The sequence below is a fragment of the Microtus oregoni genome, unplaced genomic scaffold (genome assembly GCF_018167655.1).
Source record: "Microtus oregoni isolate MIOR12 unplaced genomic scaffold, Mior012 000004F_ref0000308, whole genome shotgun sequence".
NCBI classification, from domain to species: domain Eukaryota; kingdom Metazoa; phylum Chordata; class Mammalia; order Rodentia; family Cricetidae; genus Microtus; species Microtus oregoni.
In genome coordinates, this window is record NW_024543063.1 from 48,290,931 (window position 1) to 48,308,291 (window position 17,361).

Here is a 17,361-nt window from a genome sequence, read left to right on the forward strand (position 1 = left end):
CTAGATTCAATCATAGTAGAGAAAGAAGAGCAAGACAGAGGGAATTCTGTAGAATAATAAATATTATAAGCTGAGAATATATCTCAGTTGGGCACTTCCCTAGCATGCTTGAGACCCTAGGTTCAATACCCAACACCAGAGACTAGACTAAAGCCAGAGAGACTAAAGAGATAAGGTTCCCTGCATGCATATTGTCCTTTGGGATCATCCATGGTGACAGACATTTCGCAAATGCCTTTCTTCCCTAGTGAGATAGTGATTTTTTTTTTTCCCCTAGAAATTCCATGAAGAAAGAAATGATTCCAAGATGTCCTGAGAACTTGTGGTTCCATGAAGATTATTGAACTATTATGGAGAGCTACATTTGAGTAAATGGGTAGATTTCCTGGCTGTAAGACTACATCCATACTGCTTGTTGGCAGTAATTCGCCACCAATGTGCTTTTTGTTTCTAGTAACAGTGATAACTGAGAATCTGTTGGATTTTCCAGCTGTGACAGAAATGTTTTTGTCCTGGGTTTTAAAGTGCAAAGCTGGTCCTCTCAGTTATTATTGTTATTAGAAAATCACATTTGTCATGTTTACTTACATTTTTTTCCCCTGCATTATTTTAGTCAAGTAATGGCTTAGGACAAAGTAAAGTTTAGTAATGAGTAAGTCTGTGATTTTGTTGATGTAAAAAACACATGGATGTTGGCCAAAGTGAAGGAGTTTCTTTCAGTTTTCATGGAGAAGCTGAAGGGGATAACTTACAAAAATGCTGTATTAAGAACTCCTCATCACACACATTCAGATAACATGCTTTTAAAACTGGATACAGCTGGAATGTTACTGAATTTATTTTTCAGAGAGTTGTTAGTTCTCTGTATTTTCTACTTAGGGATTTAGCCATAACTGCATAAAAATATTTTGTTCTATGAATGAAGGGGATAATACATGACATTATGATCTCATATTCTCCTTCAGTAGTTTAAACTGACAGTAATTTGAGTCTGTTTTCTTCTAATCCAGCATTAGGCTAGTGCTCCCATTTTATATGCATCTATATTGTTTTCCTGTTTAGTTTTAGACAGCTATTAATATACTACAGCTTTATGACCCTGTAGTAATTTAGAGAAGGCAGCCACATTGATCCAGTGACCTGGCAGTCTGCAGCACGGGGCCAGGAGTACTCTTTTAGGATTATTGGGAGTTGACTCCTGAGAAAAAAACAATTCTCTCTCTCTTTTTTTCTTCCATGAACGGTGCTGTTCTGAAGTCTTCAAATTTTCCCCTCTAATGAAAAACAGTATAAATTTTTACTTTACAAACAAGGCAAACAAAAATTTCTCAAACTATTACTTCTCCCTGAGCTGCAGTGACTATAATTCACTTGTCACCTCAGTGCTTTACAGTCGAAGTGGTCACTTAATTGATGTAAAGCCTTGGGCTTTACAGGGTCATATCACTGATTAAAAGGAAGAAATGACTTGTGTTACATCTACAGAGAGCAAAATTACACACTCCAGAACTCACATTTGTAGCATTAGTTGTAGAGTTTTGAGTGTTCTTGCCACCCGTGGGGTGCCTGCTCCTCACTACCACCTACATCTGGACACATGCTTATGTCTCATTTATCTTTGGCATGTGGAAAGAGTCGATGCAGCATAAGGCCAACGTGTGTGGCTTCTGTGTGCTGATATGTTTTGGTGTCCTGTTTGTTTCTTTTACTTTCTAAGTGTTTAAAAATTAGCCAGTTTGTAGTTTTCTTTTCCATTGCCTTAGTTTTCTTTTCATTTTAGCTCTCCTTTCCTACACATTTGTTGAGCTGTGTGGAGCTGTGTTGTTAGTTTTGTTTATATAGCTAGATTCCCTCTTTTGTGATCTTCTTTTGTTCTTTGACTGTTGTTCTTGTCATTTGTTTTTTCTCTTTGTCCTTGTTTTTCTGCCCTAGCCCTTCTTTCTCTCTCTGAGAGGCATTGGATTACGTTTTCAGTAGTACAGGCTTCTTGCCGATATGAAGGGAACTTTCTAGAAAGAGACCTACTCTGGTCATTTAATTTTGAAAACAGTTTTCAATCGTTCAAGTTTTGGATGGTTTATATCTAATGTGTGTTTCATTTTTTTGGAAAGCTATATTTTATATTTAGGAAATGGTATACTATTTTGCTATTTGTACTGAGTGAGTACATTGGCATAAATATAGAAATTTATATATATATATATATACATATATAAACTATTCTTTTTTGCCACACATTTTTGTGGTAAATTTGTGAGTTTGTCTGATGTTCTACCACAACGTGGCGTCTGATAACAGTGAGGGGTTTGTTATGTCTTTATTGAGTATTTAAGTACCTTTTGAAACAAATGGCCTGTTTATCTGTAGCCATTCCATCAGGCAGTTCCTTGATGTTACTAGTGAGCGAAAGGCAACTACTGTGTGTTTGCTGTGTCTTCACTCAGCAAGGTGTTAAAGAGCAAGGAAACTTATTGAGGCAGTGTGTCAAATGGTGTTTGACGAGAATGAGCCACTCTGTCTTTGTTCACTATATATTTAATATTTTATTATTGTTGTTCTTATTAATTGGCTTTCTGTATCCTATGCCTTTTATTTATAAAGACACTAAAAATACCATGTTTGTAATTTTAATAACATTTTCCATCTTTTAATAGCCAGAACTACTTTATAGATTCTCTAAACCAAAAGTATTTTCCTCAGTATCTCCCTTCTCCCCCATGCCCTACAGGGAAAAATCACCCAACATGGTTCAGGTTCTGAGAAAGGTCAGCCACACAATTCAGTGCTTCAGCTTGAAAAAACACACAGGGGACTCTAGTGTGCTATCTGGAACATCAGTGGAAGCAGACCTGTGAATCTGCTTAGGAAAGACAGAAGTCAGAGTTTAAAACCACATTGACTTCTGAGTTTTCTGGATTACTTTCTGAGATCATGAGGAGACTCAGGAAATTTGTTTATTCCAAGGTGAAATCAGAATGTTTGTTGCGACTGCATTGGCAGTGAAGTGGCAGCAAGAGGTCTGGCTTGTGTGGTGACTTCTGTTTGTTCTGTACTAGAAGCTTATCCTTATACAGTGCTGATTGGCAATGCCGAGTCACTGGGACCAATTTCTGTCTTATACTGTCAGAGTGTAGAACAGAACATCACCTGAACTGTAGTGGTTTGTGTGGATGGAGGCAGAAACCCCATTTTTAGTCTCTTCACTTCTGTGGTTATTTATACAAGGGCTGTGCTGTGCTACCATATTCCTGTTCAATAATGATGGTTTATTTGTTTTCTTACATTGTTAAATGTTCCTTGCCCCTAAAGGTGTGTGTTAAGTACAATGTTCTGAATATATGATTTGGTTACAAAAAGTATGTGTCTTCTTATTGAAGAGTTAGCTCAGTGGTTGATACTTGTGCTAAGAATTCAGCTTCTCAGTTCCTGTTACTTATAGCTACCTGTGGGAAGACTCAGTGAGCCAGCAAAGACCTTGGGAATCAGGATATATTAAACTTTTATCTGGCAGAAGGACCTAAATAAACTGTGAACTACATTTTATTCCTTTGTTACATTCAGTTCTTGCTTTCAGCAACTCACAGAAATGCTTGGAGCTTATCTCCCCCCCCCCCCCCCCCAATGCTTTTGTGTCCTTGTTATTCCACACGAGGGAAAAAGACAATTAGATATTTTCTTGTTTGTTGTTTTCAAGGCAGGGTTTCTCTGTGTAGCCCTGGCTGTCCTGGAACTCACTCTGTAGACCAGGCTGATCTCGAACTACAGAGATCTGCCTGCGTCTGCCTCCTGAGTGCTGGGATTAAATGTGTGTGCACTACCACTGCTCGACTTAGATAATTAGTTTCTAAGATTTTCTGTAGGCTTTTCTGATTCTAACATGTTATTTGTTATTTAGCCAATATAGGTCTGTCTATCCCATCTCCTTAGAACAAGTGTTTAAAGAAAAAAAAAACAGAAGGAAGAAATTGTACATATGTCCCTTCAGAATGAAAATAATCTCTTTCGACCTTTTTGAATGTTTGTTTTTGATTTTTAAATGAGGTTGCACTATGCTGCCCAAGTAGTGGGCCTGGAGGTATGAAACACCTTACCTGAGCCCCTTTAACCTTTTTAAGCCATTGTAAATGTTTGTTTGGGGAAAATGGAATCTGTCAGCAAATAAGAACCACAATAAAATGACTGAGTACTTCTTAAATTCAGCATAGTTGTACATATTCTCAGGGGCTAGCTGAGAATTTTCCTAGTAAAATTTTCTTTTATCCCTGTGTTTCGATTTTCAGCTGGTTGGAACTAGTTAAAAGTTATGGGGAGACCTTGTTGTTTTACTCTGCATCACAGCGTAGCTCCATCTCTAAGGAGATGTATCTGCGTGCTTTTGGGTATGTGGAGGGGCTCAATGAAAAAGAAAAACTGTAATTCAGCAGATGTATTAGAGAAGTAGCTCAGACCTGGGGGTGTGGCTCCGGGGTAGAGAGTCTGCCTACCATGTGCAGGGACCTGAATTTGATGCCCAGCACCACCGAAAGGGAGAGAAGCGAACATGGGTGTACACACTAGCAAGAGGATGACTCAGCCATTACATTTTGAGAGCTTTTCCCTTCTGCCTACATTTGTCACTAGTGCTTAGCTGTGACGGTGGCATTCATTATGCAGGAGACTGACTCTATAGTATCATTGGTCAATTGTCCCAGCGCCCTAATTACTTTTTAGCTCTCTGTTTTCATGCCATCCTAAGCCTTGTATATTAATAAAATTCTGTTTTTATTGCTCTTGCTCTTTCAGACAATTTTTACATTAGTATTTTATATATAGATTAAATGTTTATGGAAAAGTGCCTTTTTACCATGCCAGTGCACCCTTCCTGTAATCCCACCTTCCACTGTTGCCAAGAATATACGAATAACTGATTTCAACAGGTCCCAATGCTGTTGTGGCTTACATGAATTAACTCCAATTTTCTCATCCCAGCAAAGTAGTATCTGGCTCTTACCTGAACAATAAAGAAAATTTGTGTATGTGTGTGTGTGTGTGTGTGTGTGAGAGAGAGAGAGAGAGAGAGAGAGAGAGAGAGAGAGAGAAAAGAGAGAGAAAGAGAGAGAGAGAGAGAGAGAGAGAGATTCCATGCACACAAGTGTGTGTGTTAAATAATATAAAGGCACTACTTATCATCTTCTCTGGTCCTAATTAACGGCATGAAGAGTGACTAAAACATAGGTTTTGTAAGACCTGGGAATAATGTTGATTTTTTTTTCTCTCTAATTAAACATGGAAAAGTAGTTTATTATATTTTTTTTCTATCAGGACTCTAGTTAATTGACCTTGGAAAACTTAGTGTCAGGAAAAATTAGGAAGAAATCATTGAGTCCTGGGAGAGCTAAGGTAATTTCTTTAGTGCCACATACAGTTGGACTGAGTGACCTGGTTTTTGTCCATTCTCTTTCTGATCTAGCACCTTACCAAGTGGTGGCACTTGAAGAAAGGGCCATCAACTACAAATTAAGGACAGCTATAACTTAAGCTTTGGAATGTGTTCCCCATGGAAGTGTTCTTGTGATTGCTGGTGGACTGAAGACTGCAGGCGGCAAACTTTTATGCAATATTCTTAATACCCTATCGTGCACTTTAACCATTCCAAAGAAAGCCATCTTAACTCTTCAGAGCACTGCACCCGTTCTTATTTTAGATAGCTGGCTTGATGTGTTAGATGACAGCTTTTTAAAGTAACCTGGAGCAAGTGTGGAATGGCTGTTTTCTAAAGGACGTTTAAGACTGACAGGTAGTGCAGGGAAATGACTCCACTCTACCAAACCATAGTAAACCTTTGACTATAGCTGTTGAGTATGTTGAGAGCTACTTAGAGCCATTCCCCTTCTTGTGTATGTCTTTTCTATAAGAACGCTGCAATGTATAGTTTATGTCTGTGCGGTGTATGTAAACCAGTATGGCCCTCCATCCAGCAGCTAGCATCAGTGAGCAGGAAGCCAGCTAGAGGTGCATCATCTTGGGCAATAGCCCAGTCTTGCTGAGTTAGATCTGAAATGGGGCCCAACAGTCTGTCTGACCCAAGTTCTCAGTTGAGTCTGATGCTCCTGAGCTTCAGAGCCTAGCAAAAGTGAGATTCTTTCTTCCTTATTTATATTCCGCCTCACCTGGTATTCTGTGATCTTTTATCAGCAATGGTAATTTATTCTTAGTACTGCCTAAGAAAATGCATATGTTTTATGTATGTATAGTGTAGTTACTGATAATTCATTTAACTTGGTTTGGCATTTTTCTACCACTGACTAAAAAGTTTACATTAACTGATTTCAATATTTAGGTGCAATGGTTTGTATTTCTTTAGTTGTTATGACATTTACTTAGCTAAAATAATTGATGGGTGCTACAGTCTCCTGTTTTATGCATAAAATGGGTACATAGTGGGCAGGGTAATATAAGCTCTCTTTTCATTGCCTCTTTATCAGCAGACTATGGTTCTGCTTTGGCTAGACTAGCTCTCAGAACAGAATCACCATTCCGTATCATTTGTCTTGTATCTGAGATAGTAAATCAGATGGCTGGCCAGGCCCACACAGCACCTCGTTTAATCTTTTACGAGTTGATAAAGATTCCTTTCAAGTAGCTTATTTGACATTTGAATCCTGTAGTAGAGTAATGGTTCTCTTTGGTACTCATGCTTCAGGTGAAGTACTTCACAGAATGCTAAGATAGTGCATTTTATAACTTGGGTGTTTCTTCCATCTCAGTTACGTGCATTCTACAAATAAGCAGGCTTATTCATATTTTCCTTTATAATTCAGCACTTCCATCATTAATCTTCCTTCCACTGTTTACAAGTCACTGGTGAGTTAGCTCATGCAAGAGGATTCCCTTTTCAGAATAAACTAGTGAATACTTGCTTTCTGAGGATCATTGCTCTGTCCCACACAGCAGTGCTAAGTGGCTTCCTCTACAAACTGGTGCTGGAAAGTAAGTAGGCAAACTGCTGAGATGTTCTAGAGATGCCCTCCCTTCCCCTCCTGATTATGTCACCTGTTGCTGGTCTATTCAGCCCTCGTTTGTAATACCTCCTTAAACATCCTGCATTCAACCATGTCACCCTACCTGCTCTTTCACACTGATCTCCCCCACCAGAGCCCATCCCAGGAGGAATACGTGTGATTTGTAGGGGTGGCCTGTTAGCTGCCATTTTAGCTCATGAGCCTCAGGACAGCTTACACTCACACATAATCCCAGATGCTTGAGAGTGTGTTTAGAATCAAACTTCTGTGACCAATAAAAGCCTGTCCTGGCTGGAGTTAGGTAGTTATAACCTAAGGTGGATGCAATCCCTAGTGCAAAAAGAGAGACTAGAGAAAGAAAAAGGAGCTGTCCTGTACAGAGGTGATCATGATTTTACTCAGTAGAGACCTTCTGCAGTGCAATTGAACTAACTCCTTCTATCTATCAACTCTACCTGCTCATCTAGTTCTTTTCAAGGATAAGCTCCAAGTGCTTGCTGCTTTCCTGGCGACTTGACTGAGTTTCACGCTCTTCTTTTTACTTTGTGTTTTCATGAGTAACTTGGAATATTTCATTAACTTGTTCTCAAGTGATTTAGCTGTCATTCTGCCATTTTGAGTTTAATTTTATCTGCTTGAGCACACTGATCAACCACTGACTTGCCTTCTTGCATTGTCCTGCAATGATGTGTAAGAGTGACATTTGTGTAATGGCTTCATAGTTGGAATTTCAGAGCACTGACACCAGATATTCTCAGTTTGTTCTCTGGGGGAATTTCATTTGCATCTATGTTTTTAGCTATCTGTGATAACTTGTTAAATATTAAAAAGATATTTTGCTTCTATTGGGACATTTGTATACTCGCAATTATATTTCTGTAAACAGCTTCAGTCAAAAATAAAACATTGAAAGTTTTCATTTTGTAGTGGGTTGCCTTCTTTCTTCCTCAGACTTTGTGTTGGCCTGAATGTATCTGCAGTGTGGGGAAGTGACTGAGACTAGAGACCATTAGGGAGGTGATGGGAAGCAGAGGAAGGCACCTTTTGAGTGGTTATTTTGAACCTATCTTTTCCCCAGGCAGAATACTCAGTAGGTTTCTCTTTAGTTGTTCATATTGATTATATATGTAGGTAATACACAGGGAGGCTCTCAGAGAAAACCAGCATCTCCTCCAGCTCCTCACTCAGGCCATCTCTCTACTCTTCTAGTTGCTTTGACTTGTATGAACTGGTGTTTGTATCAGAGTGTGCCAAGCATAGCTAGCTATTGGTAGATCTCAGGGATTTCCATGAGATATGCAGATAGCCCTAAGGTTCGTGTGTGAGGGACTCAGCATGTAGCTTATGATAAGAGTGTTCACTCAAAAATGACCAATTCCCTGGTTTCAGTTCAATATCTTGAAAAATAATGTGTTCACTAACCAGATCGTGGGAACGGGTGAATCAAAGAAAAACAAATTAGTAATATAGGTGGTACAAGGATCATGAATATAGCATGTAAAGAACAACTTCAGACTGCCTTAGTAGAACATGGTGGTACATGCCTTTAATCCCAGCACAGGGGAGGCAGAAGCACGTTGGATCTCTGTGATCTCAAGGCAAGCCAGAGGATGAAGAACCGAGTTGATCCTACCACTCTAGAAAAAGCCAGGTGTGAAATATATATATTCCCAGCCCTGGAGAGATAGCTCTAGGTTCAGTGGAGAACCTGACTAAGGAATCAAAGTGCAGAGCAAACAAAACAGACACACGAAGTCAACCTCTGTCCTCCATATAGAGACATGGGTGCACGTGCATGTATAAACGCACACAGAGATGTACAAATACCACACCTGTACACATAAAGTCAGAGAATGTTAACATTTGGCATAATAATCTTAAACAGAACTAAAAAGGTATAATAGCCAACATGCAAAGGCAGCTGGAATGATCGCTTAGCAGTTGAGATGCCTGCTACTTTGCAGAGGGCCTCAGTTTGGTTCCCAGTGTCCATATCTGGCAGCTCAACTGCCAGTGAGTCCCACTCAGTGGGATTTAACACCCTCTTCTGGCCTCTGTGGGCACCTCCATGTGTATGCATATACACATGCACACTTGCATATAATTATAAATTTGTCTCTCCAAAAAAAAAAAAACCACCACTATGACTTATTGTCTCATAAACCTGTAAACCTGAGTTTAGTCCCCAACTCAGAAAAAGATGGAAATTGAGAACCAACTCTGTGAAGTTGTTCTCTGACCTCCACAAATTCACCATGGCATGAATGCACACAACACAGAAATGTGTAAACAAAAACACAAGGGCTCTAGAGTTTGGTTCTGCGTGGAGCCTTGACTCCCACACTCTACAACCACTCACCAATGTGTTTATCTGTAAAGGAAACTGTGCCTTTAGGGCTGTCACCAGAGTTACTAAGTATTAGTTAACTTAGTTCCTGGTTCACAGTTATACACGTTAACATTTTCTAGTCTCTCGTATGCTAGGTACCGTTTCCCTTTACTGAAAGATCCAGTACTATGACATGGTAACCATGAACACACAGCAGCTAAGATTGTACAAGATCAAGCCAGCAAGGTTCTCGCATAGATGGGGAGTTACTCTTCCGGCCTCACCCTTACTCTGGTGCTATTAGCAGTTGATCACTGCTGGGGGAAGGGAGGACCATTCTTTTTGAGGGTGTTCCCGCTGGTAGATTTCTCATGCTCCAGTGGAAGGCCCCACACCCATGCATACAGACAGCACTAATTGGACCTAGTGGGTTAGCACATGCACACACACACACACACAATCACAATAGAAGAAGGGAAGTTGTGAGGGAGGCTTGTTGGAGGGCGAAATTTGGGTGGCTATATTTCATTGCAGATATGTATGAAATTCTCAAGAATAAAATTTATTTTTAATAAAAAGATACAGTCCTTTTAATTGTTTTTAGCACCAAGGTTCTCTGTTATCCCATTGGTCTATGAATTTCTTAAAACATAAGGCCCCAAGTGCAGTCCTCAGGAACCAGGTTCTGTTTAGGCTACACTGTGTGTGTGTTAAGGTTTCTGTTGCTGTCATGAAACACCAGACCAAAGGTAACTTGGGGACGAAAGGGTCATTTCTCTCACCCATTTCAGAAGTCTGGGCAGAGACTCAAATGAGACAGGAACCTGGAGGCAGGAGCTGATGCAGAGGCCATGGAGGGGTGTTGATTACTGACTTGCTCCTCATGGCTTGCTCAGTCTGCTTTCTTGGAGGACTCACCCACAGTGGGCAACATCTGCCACATCAGTCATTAACCAAGAAAATGCACTACAGGCTTCCCGCCTGGCCAGTCTGGTGGAATTTTCTCAGTTAGGCTTCCTCTTCCATAACGATTTTAGCCTATGGGAAGATGACATAAGAACTGGCCAGCACAGCCTCCTTTCTGAGGCCTGAGTCTGACCCAGGTGGGACTTCCTTTCACTGTCCTTCTGCCCTTGTCTTCCAGGTGCTGGCCAGAGCTGCAACACACTGACCCTAGCACTCCGCCTTCCTTACTCTGTTTCTCAAGTTCCCCTCCTGTTGGCCATGCAGCTCACATCATGGCCGACTTCCATGCTTAACTCAAATGGCATGGCTCTCCCTCTCCCCTACCTAGAAATCTGTAACAAACTTCTCTCTATGAAAGAAGGTGAAGAGTCACCAAGCTTAGTGTGAGTCTTGTCCTGCAAGCAGGCCCAGCTGAAGGCCTGAAGCTGGCAGCAGTTTGGCCCAGAAGATGGCCTCTGTCAGCAGCGGGTGAGTAATTCCCTGGGATCACTTCTCTTCCGTAGTGTTTTCACCTTCCCTCCCATCTCCTTGCACACCCAGCATGGATCACCTACTCCACTGAAACAGTCCTTGTGCAGAACACCAAGGAGCGGTTTCCATGTGGCCACGCTTAGCGGTCTGTTCTCAGGCCTCCTCTTACTCGGTTTATCTACAGTATTTGACATGCTCAGTGACTCTCTCCGTGGCACCCTTTCTTCAGTTGGTGCTCAGGATGGACCAGTCTGCTCTCCTACTTCCCCGATGTGAAGGAGAAGTCCTGGAAGAAGCTGTGTCTGTCAAGGCTGTCTGATTAACACTTCAACGACTGTGGAAAGTTTGGAATGCTGCAGGTCCACAGCCTAGTTAGTTTCTCTTGGACTTTCTTCAGCTCCCTAAAGAGCTCTTCCTTACCCACCTCTGTGCCAAATCAAACATCCTGACAGCAAATGTCTTGTTTGGCTTCTATTGCTGTGATAGAGCACTACAACTAAAAGCATCCTCTAGAGGAAGATACAGCGAGGGCGGGAACTTAGAGCAGAGTCCCAGGACCACCTGCCCAGGGGTGGAATCACCCACAGTGAGCTGGGTCCCCTCCCATATCAGTCATGAATTAAATGTCCCCCAGATTTCCCTACAGCCCAGTCAGTCTGAAGGAAGCAATTTTTCAATTGGGTTCTCTTTTCCCAGATGACTCCAGCTTGTCAGATTGACAAATGAAACAAGAAACAATGAACCAGCACAGAGATTTCAAAAAACAGACACCAAATAGGAATGTGCTAACCCTGTTCTCTACCATTCCAAGGGCTAAGACAGCAACTGAGGCCTAGAGCTGAGATTCCTGGCTGTAACAGCCCTCTGATGTCTCCACCAATGTATTTTTAAGATGCTTTGATCTTTAACTTTGTTCTCTTACCATAAAAACTTGTAACTATAGAAGTACTTACACACAGGGAATTTGGGACAACCTATATCCATGCTCCCAAGCCATAGTCACTCACCTTGACTCTAGGACAATGTTGAGGTAGGAGCTATGTTTTTTTTTTTTTTAAAGACTTATTTATTTACTTATTATGTATACAACATTCCTTCCATGTGTGCCTGCATGCCAGAAGAGGGCACCAGATCTCATTATAGATGGCTGTGAGCCACCATGTGGTTGCTGGGAACTGAACTCAGGACCTCTGGAAGAGCAGTCAGTGCTCTTAACCGCTGAGCCATCTCTCCAGCCCAGGAGCTATGTTTTTTGTGCGTGCCTTGGCCACCCTTTTTCAAACTCATTTTGACTTCAAGTATTGAAGAGCTTCAGAGATCAGTCGGCAGACCTCCATACACAGCTCTAGGAGAGCACCCCCAGTTTCGTCGCTTTAAAGACTTGGTGCACACGTGTGTACCTAGATGATAAATTCCTTAAGTTGTGGCTCAGGATGACCTTAGATTTCTGACCCTCAGCCTCAGTCTCCTGAATGCTGGGATGATAGTCCTAACATCATCAACATGCCTGCATGCATTTCAAGAATTTAAATTGGTGGTGGGGGTGGGGTGGAGCTAGGGAGATGGCTCAATATTTAAGAGCCCTCGCTGAGGGCCCAAATAGAGTTCAATTGTGAGCACCCACATCAGGTGGCTTACAACCAATGCCTGTAACTCCAGGAGTTGTGACTCTTTATCTTCTAGTCTCCATAGGCATGCACACTCGTGTGCATATACACCTAAATAATAATTAATTTTATGCCAAAACGAGGACCTGAGAATGTAGTTCATGGGAAGAATGCTTGTTTCACATTTGTGAGAAGACTATTCTTTAGCCACTCCCACAATTTACACACACACACTCACACACACACACACGTACAGTGTTATAAGTATTTGCCATAAATATTAAGACCTACAACTTTATCCCAACAGATTGTGCTCATAAGGCTGGAGAGATCCTTTAGTAGCTAAAGAGCACTTTCTGCTCTTGTGAGAACCTGAGTTTGGTTTCCAGCACCCACTTCCAGTGACTCACAACCACCTGTAACTCCAACTCTGGGTGATTGAAGGCCCTCTTGTGGCATCTGTGGACAGTTGTACTCATATGTCCACCAACTCCCAGACACAAACACATATACACACAAATAAAAATAAACATCTTTAAAAATGGATGTCATTGATTCCACAATATTATAGAAAAAAACATTAAGACATTTGTATAGATCAAACTTTTATTTTGGTGGAAGGCTATAGTTTTTTTGTTTTGTTTTAGCATTTAGGACTTATTTTACGTTTATGTATATTTTATTCGCATGTATGTCTGTGCACTGTGTACATTTGGTGCCTGCAGAAGCCAGGAGGGGGCGCTGGATCCTTGGAACTGGAGATAGAAACAGCTCTTAGTTTCTATGTAGTTGTCAGCCGGCTGGAAGCTGAACTGCAGGTCCTGAACAAGAGCATCAAGTGCCCTTAACTGCCTGCAGAGCCATCTCTCTGGCCCAGTAGGGGGCTGTTGTTTTTAAGTATTGAAGAACTTAAAGGCCTGCACCACCATGTCCTTGTGTGTTCATTTATTTCTGAAAAAGAAAAAGATTTAGAAAAACAAGATAGAGACCTGTTTTAGTATTCCTTTCCTAGGACCTGTGTGTGCTGTGTACAAGACAGAGACTAGCTGGAGAGAAATCCCCCTGGGAGGCTTGTCAGTCCCTAACTGAAACCAGGGTGCATTGTAAACAGACCTTAGCTTACAGACTGCAAACAAGTAGGTCCCTCAGCCTTTGTTTTCTTTGAGCAATTCTCCTCTGCCCTAAACCACAGAGAGGTAATTAAAAAAAAAAAAACCCAATCTCTGGAGAGTTGGATTCTCTGTAGCCAGGGCTAGCCCTAAGAAAGAGTTTATATTGCATAGATGACCTAGAGGAGTATCTTCCAGGTTCCATAACCCCGCCCCCATATACCAAGCTTCCTGTGGCACCTCATCTGATTTTGGTCATAGTGCAGTATAGTCATACACTCAATGACCAAACTATCCAAGAATGTGAAGTGAACCTACTTCTTTTCCTCTCCTTGTGGAATAAAGGGAAAAACAAGTCAGGCAAGCTGGAAGAAAGATAACTAGGTTTAACTTACATGTTAGAAAAACAATCTTATTTTCTAGCTTTGGTCTGGTCGTCAGCTGGAATGGATTTGCCCAAGTGATGGCCCACAGAAAGGCCAATTTTGTTCTTTTTCTGCTCCTCTTGAACCTGTTTTCTCAGTACCAATCCTGCCTGGAAGTTGAGGTCAAACATGTTGCTTGGAGGAAAGCAGAGTGGCTTCTCCTCCCTGATAGTCTCCAGGTGCTTCTTCCACCCTTCACACTCTGCCTCCGAAAAACTGGTGGGGTGTGGCCAGCGCCATACACGACAGCTGTGGTTCTAAGACCTGGAAGCTGCAGAAATGCAGAACGCCACTCTGCAAGAGAAAGAACACAGAGTTAAGTCATTAAGTCGCAGGAGCAGTCTGGCAGGTTGTACTGTATACAAGCATCAGAAGTTGGTCTGGAGGCTGGAGAGATGGCTCAGTGGTTAAGAGCACGGCCTGCTCTCCAGAGGTCCTGAGTTTAATTTGGCATGCAGGGATACATGCAGTCAGAACACTGTATACATACTTTTTTAAAAGAGTGATCTGGGGGCTGGAAAGATGGCTCAGAGGTTAAGAGCATTGCCTGCTCTTCCAAAGGTCCTGAGTTCAATTCCCAGTAACCACATGGTGGCTCACAACCATCTGTAATGGGGTCTAATGCCCTCCTCTGGCCTGCAGGCATACACACAGACAGAATATTGTATGCATAATAAATAAGTAAATAAATATTTAAAAAAATTAAAAAAAAAGAGTGATCTGAGCTTGCCGATGAGAGAGTCCAGTCAGACTGAGGTGCCCTGGGGAACTGACACAGGTGTCATAAGTGTTTCTGATTTTGATTAAGGTATTGTGATTGTGTAGTTCATTTAAATATGTACTGTATAATTAAGAAATATAGGTTGTTAATGGATAATCATCAATAATAGTAAAGCTTGTAGTCATGTTAGATTTTCTAGATATATAGAGATATATTTTAGATAGACATTCTTCATGTCTTTCAAAGATTACAGAATAGGACATTTAAATGTTTTAATAACTTAGGACTTTTCATGACAATGAGACACTCTGCTCCTGGCAGCACCAATCTACTTCAAGAGGAAGATGGGCATCGAAGAGGCTCGTTATGGAGTTTGATAGCCATTTGGGCAAGAAACTGCTCTTGCCTGGACTATTGCATAAACTGGACACAGAGAACCCACAGAGAGAGGACTACTGAACTTGCCTAAGGTGAGATGATCTTTCGGGGTTCCTGATTCATGAAAGAGTCTGCGAGACATTCTGCAGGACACAACAGATAGTGACTGAACTGACTTTGAATTTTCCTGCTTTATGGAAATATCTTCTGGATACCATGGGCCTGAAGGCTGAAGATGGATGCCCCAATGGTACAGAGGAACTTTGGGTGACTGTCCAGGCAGCAAGATGTCTCTGTCATTTCTAGAGTTTTAAAAGTTGCTTTTTTCTTGTTTGCTTAGGTAGTATTGTATCTTTCTGGAGTCTTTGATGGAGTTAAGAATAGTTAGTTATAGTTATAGTTTTCCTTAGTTATGATAAAGATTATTGTAATTTTTACTTGATAACTGTTTTGTTATATGTAATTTTGCTATGTTAAAGTTAGAGCTTTTTTTTTGTTTAAACAGAAAAAGGGGAAATGATGGAGGAAGGTCATTGGCTAATAAAGGAACTGCCTTGGCCCATTTTATTGGTTAGAAGATAGGTGGGAGGTGTAAACAGAACAGAACGCTGGGAGGAAGAGGAAGTGAGGTCAGACTCTACAGCTCTGCTCTCCGGAGCAGACGCCTCAGAGAGACGCCATGCTCCTGGCTCCTGGGCAGACCCATGCTATGAAGCTCCGACCCAGGATGGACATAGGCTAGAATCTTCCTGGTAAGCGCACCTTGGGGTGCCATACACAGATGATTAGAAATGGGCTAAATTAATATGTGAGAATTAGCCTAGAAGAGAATGGGCCAAGCAGTGTTTAAATGAATACAGTTTGTGTGTTGTTATTTCGGGCATAAGCTAGCCATGCGGGCGGCTGGGGTGCTGGGGACGCAGCCCCGCCGCCCATATTACTACACTTGGTGAAGCTTTCCTTTGAATGAATAAATTCTTGACGCTGTGCCAACCTGGATCCTCTGCCAAAAGAGCCGGAAGTTCTGTTACATTAGGGAGAGCGCTTGCCCCTTGGCAGTGGCTCCGGCCAGGGCATGTGGATGTGCATTCTTCTGCTGCTTGACATGGTGAGCTTAGTCTTTACACTGCACACCTCACTCACTGTCTCCTCCAATCCCCTTCCCTCTTCCTCAGGGTCCAGTGATCCCAAAGCCCACCTCCAGAGCAAGCTGAATGAACTCAGTTCTTAACTTGTCCTGTTTTAGCCAGATGTGCTGGCCCATGCCTTAAACCCAGCACCCAACACACTGAGGCAGGAGAACTGCCACAAGTTCAAGTCACCCTGGGTTTACATAATGAGACCTTTCCTCCCTTTTTAAGATTATTATTTTATGTGCATTGGGGGTTTGCCTTTATGCATGTCTGTGTGAGGGTATCGGATCCCCTGGAAGTGGAGTTGCAGACAGTTGTGAGCTGCTATGTGGGTACTGAGAATTGAACACAGGTCCATTGCTCTTAATCACACAGTGAATAGCTGAGTCATTTCTCCAGTCCATGACACACCACACTGCACCCCTTTAAAAAATATAAAAGGAGTCAGGCCTTTTATATAGAAATATAAAACATAAAGGTGGTGCACGCCTTTAATCCCAGCACTTGGGAGGCAGAAGCAACGGATATCTGTAAATTCAAGACCAGCCTGGTCTACAAGAGCTAATTCCAGGTCAGGCACCAAAGCTACACAGAGAAAGTTTGTCTCGAAAAACCAATGAATGAATGAATGAATGGGGAGATGGCTCAGTGAGTAGAGGCACCGGCCTTGCAAGCCTGATGGAGTGGGTCAGAACCCAGAGCCCATGTGAAAAAGAGAAGGCAGTGACATGAATCCCGCATGCTCAGTCAAGATGGGAGGTGGGGACACGAGAACTGCTCAGAGCTCCTTGGTCAGCTAGCCTTGACTACACAGTACCACGACAGAAACAAGGGAATCCTGGCCCTCTTCCCAAAGTTGCCCTTTGGTAAACACCCCCGCTCCACAACTCCCCCCCCCACTTCTTTCTTTTCTTTTTTCTTTCTTTTTTTTTTTTTTTAAGAAAAAACAAAATGTTCTGGAGCTGCAGATATAATTCCAGGAAGACTGGGGAGCCCAAGGCTTTGACTCCCCACGCTGAGGGCCGGGTGCACTTTGGTTAGGAGAGACTGTTTGACCATGTACTCCAGCGGCCTGGGTCACAAGCTCCCGAAGGAAGCCCGGGTACAGCTCCACCATTGCCAGCCTGTCTTCCTCACACCTCGGGTCAGTTTTCGGTTACTGCCCGGAGTAACTCCCCTGGCCTCAACATGGAAAAGACCAATTATGTTTATGGAAAATAC

At 42.0% G+C, this 17,361-nt stretch overlaps 1 protein-coding gene across 6 annotated transcripts in view; it reads left to right on the top strand.

The window, feature by feature from the left end:
* The window catches only part of Nfat5 (nuclear factor of activated T cells 5), a 94,050-nt gene extending 86,130 nt beyond the window's left edge, over positions 1-7,920 (top strand). For all 6 annotated transcript variants that reach the window (XM_041650452.1, XM_041650453.1, XM_041650454.1 and 3 more), the window contains one exon: positions 278-7,920. The gene's annotated coding sequence lies outside the window, so the exon portion shown is untranslated. The remainder of the gene's footprint in view (positions 1-277) is intronic.
* The last annotated feature ends 9,441 nt before the right edge of the window (positions 7,921-17,361 follow it).